A 4,031-nucleotide genomic window follows, 5' to 3' on the forward strand; every position below is an offset into this window, starting at 1 on the left:
TCACATTACAGTTTTAAAGCTGATTATTCAATTTTACTCTCATGATTTTCAAATAATTCATTGTAGAAGCTTCTCAAAATTTTTTCAGCAGTGTTTAACAAAACGTGTTTACCAATTAAGACTCAGTGAAGGTTATGCATAAACCAGCCAGAGAGACGTTGAAGAAAATTCGAAATATATCTAACAAAGAAAATCCAAAAAATTGAGAAATTGGGCCCATACTGAAATCAACATAACAAAAAACAACACAGGCAGTAACAGAACGACTCAAGCACAAACTGACTTAACAAGACATGAGGGGAACTTAGATAATGGCTGATCAGACCATTAACACACACTTAGGGGTAATTAAACACACAAAACCCTAACAAATACTGGTCAGTATATCACTAAATCTACAAATGAAAGAAATCAAACTAAAAAACTAAATTTCCCCCTCCCTGGATGAACAAATGGAATGGCCCGCTAAGGAAGCTAGACACCCATATAAGAACACCGATCAGCTGGAGCTCATCAGTGTAATCTTCAGGAACAGGTCCAGAGGAAACTGATAACTCCAAAGAAAGAAATTAATTTGTTATATTTAACAAAATATAGAAGAACTGACACTTAAAGTTAACTAAATGAGTGCACAACAAATAGCCAACTAAAAAGTCAGACCGATGAAAGCAAATTTAAAGATAAAAATCTAAACTACTCACTAATCAATATATAAAGTAATATGAAGGGAAAACCGAAAACCATTAGAAATTGTTTCACTAAATGTAGGAAACCCTTCTGCATCAAAATCCTGCTTTATGTGATGATAATGACTCTCTACAACTTTCTATAATCTATAATGTCAAACAAAACCCCAAAATTTAAACAGCCAATCCCCATGTTCCTTAGGAAAAAGAAAAATTAAATCCTTTTGTACTTTTAGATTTCACAATTTATATTTAAAAGCCACTACTAAAATTGTAACTTATAGTCAGAAGTTTTGTCAAGAGGTATATTTAATGATGGGAGAGACAATGATTTGCCTTACAGCTGCTTGTTCTCCCTTGCTGAACTTCTGTGAATGGGGTTGCTTCGTACTTAAAAAATCGTGGTTTGCAAAGAGGCTTCACATGTTAATTAGTTGAATCTAGTGGGGGTAGCAGTTACAGCCCAGCTCTGTGGCCCCCCCCCTGCGGAGCTGCTGCAAGGAGGGGCTGCAAGTCCCCTGATCTACATTATTCTCCACAAAAGTTCCACCAGATCCTCTTTGATTAACCCATACGTTATTTCTAACTTAACATTATCCTTCAACAACAAATTTGTACAGTGTAGCAAACTTTTTCTATATTTGATCAATTTCTATTTAACAAGAGAGTTACTTCTAATTTATCCTGTCTCAATTATCAATAAGTCCTGTAGATTTAATGATATTTATCTATCTTAAAGTTTTGGTCAGTTTGAAAAAGACTGATTGTGAAAATATCTAGTCAGTTTCATATTGCAGTTTGTTGTTATCTGAGCAATTCCTCTTACAGTTAGAGCCTGTTTCTCTAAAGATTTTTGTTTTGTCTGTATCCTCTACCCATTTTAAAAGTCCCATTGTAGCTAATTGTATTTCATTCTATCAACATTTTATCTACTATTTTAGTGCATAATTCTATACACAGTTTTTATGTTATTTATTTCTCTACCTAATCAGTCATGTATTTAGCTATTTATTCATTCACTTTATTTTCATCCAGTCATGTATTACTTTTGCCAATACATCATTTCCACAATCCCCTGTGATCACAATTTTCATTTTATGTATTGACTTCATCCCGTATTAGAACCCATAATTTTCCAATTTGTTCTCGCTTAATATTAATAATTTAGTCCAGTCTAACACATAGGGTGTCCTAAAAACTGGAAATTTAACACCACGGGACAGCACGAAAAATACTCTTATTAAGGAGGAAAGTTAATAGGTTAGCTTAAATTTTGGAAAAAGCATGGCTCTCCTTTTCCTCCTGGATGCCCGGGTCCCGAGTGGATGTTGTCACGGCCGGCAAGGAAACGGCAAGGCACGATGACGTCACAGAAATACAAAGTTTAATTCAATAGAAAACACCGTATGAATTTAACAAGAAAACTTCAGAGTACACAAAAGTACATTTCTTTACCTGAGACAAAAGAATTAAAAGAATAAGAACAAAGGCGCCTTTGGAGACAGCTGATGCTTAAAAGCAAAACAGGGCAGATGTCTGAATTTTTATTATTGAGCATTCCTTTTTCTAGTGAAGGCGTTTCTCTTTGTTAATATATGCAAATAGGGCGTACCTCTGTTTTGACCAACCAAGAGCTACCTTGGAAAAAACTTAGACCTTCCCCTGAGTTTTAATGACAAATATCAAGAGTCATTTTAGTTATTAAAATTATAAGTTATTTTCACAAAACCTATCTTGCTCCTCTGCAGTCAGCTTCTCCAAAGATTTGAATCTTTACCTTATCACAAACAATAATGAGATAGAAGTCTTTTTCATCCTGTAAAACATAACATTCAAACCATTCCCTTTTGGGTTCCAATATTGTCATAGTTAGTACATTTTCAAATACATTTCCATTTACTAGATTAGTATTTGTCTCTCGGGTAATATACTTTAATCTAACACACTATTGCTATTAATATTAAGAGGTATATCAGAAATTAAACTAAGTGTTTTCCAAGATTCCTAAGTTGTGGTCAACTCCAGATGCAACTCTGAACTCCTGAGAAACCCCCGACCTCTGACCTGCGAGCCGGGGAAGATATTCTTTATGGCCTCCTAATTTAAAACCTTTCAAGAGCTTTGTGTTTTATGGCTGGTCTAAATTACAGCCTTGCCAAAAGAATGTTTATCTGTGAACTCCTGCCTTGCATCTGCTTTTGTCCAAATGGAATGTTGGTCTACTTAAACGCACATGGCATTAGCTTAACTATATTAAACCATCAAAAATAGCCATGATTCCTTAACACTCTGCAGGGTAATTTCTGCTTCTACTTGGCATCCAAGTGAGAAATTCTTGCTTATTGCATCCACTTACAGAGGTGCTGTTTACAGTCCCGTTATATTCACATGAGATAAAATACCAAGTGGTATCCCATCTCCAAACACACACTCTTTCAGACCAACATGAATGACAACACAAACGAAGACAGAAAACACAAACCACAACACATCTGGCCAGTTTTGTAGTCAGTCAAAGTTTTAGTCAGTCATCAGTTTATCAAAGTTTTACTGTAATTTTATCAAATTTACTGAAGCTTCAGAAATTATCCAATGTGTTATTAACATATTTTCATGTGTCAATTTAATTAATTTTAAACTCCAATCTTCAAGAACCATTTTAAATCCCGTGCACGTCCGCTGCTTCCCTTCTCAATTGAAACTGCAATAAGCCTAATGATAAGCGAGCGTATACACGGAACACAGCAGCATCCGCATGTGACTATTATGGCCACAAACGTAGCCACCGAAACTAACAATGACATAACAATCCCTTTCCATTTACCAAACATAGTAGAGAACCACCTGTCCAAGCCGCCATCAATACCTGAATGTTCATGCATAGTGTTACTCAAAATTCTCAAACCTTCCAACGCTCGAGTGACAGATCCATCAGGGGCCGTATTGTTCGGAATGAAAGTACAGCAGCTCTCCTGGAACATAAAACAGACTCCACCCTTTTCGGCCAACAGCATGTCCAGCGCCATCCAATTTTGAATTGTCATTAAAGAAGTAGGAGCTAACTGCTCCTTTAAACCCCCAACAGCATCCCTGGTCAGATTCGCTAGCCTCAAAAGATTATAATGGACATAATTTATCCTATCAACATTTTTATTCGGCGTGATAGGAAAAAGAGCTGATAACACTGGTATATTTTCAAAACCTGCTGCAATTTGATCCGCCAATTTATATTGATCCGGGACCCCCCTCGGCACGCCGATGGCATCTACATAAGTGGGAGAATTAGTAGTCAAATCAAATGCAGTATCAAAACGTGTATTACGCACCTGTCTCTTGTGCCCCTGA

The sequence above is a fragment of the Xiphophorus hellerii genome, chromosome 5 (assembly GCF_003331165.1).
Source record: "Xiphophorus hellerii strain 12219 chromosome 5, Xiphophorus_hellerii-4.1, whole genome shotgun sequence".
NCBI classification, from domain to species: Eukaryota; Metazoa; Chordata; class Actinopteri; order Cyprinodontiformes; family Poeciliidae; genus Xiphophorus; species Xiphophorus hellerii.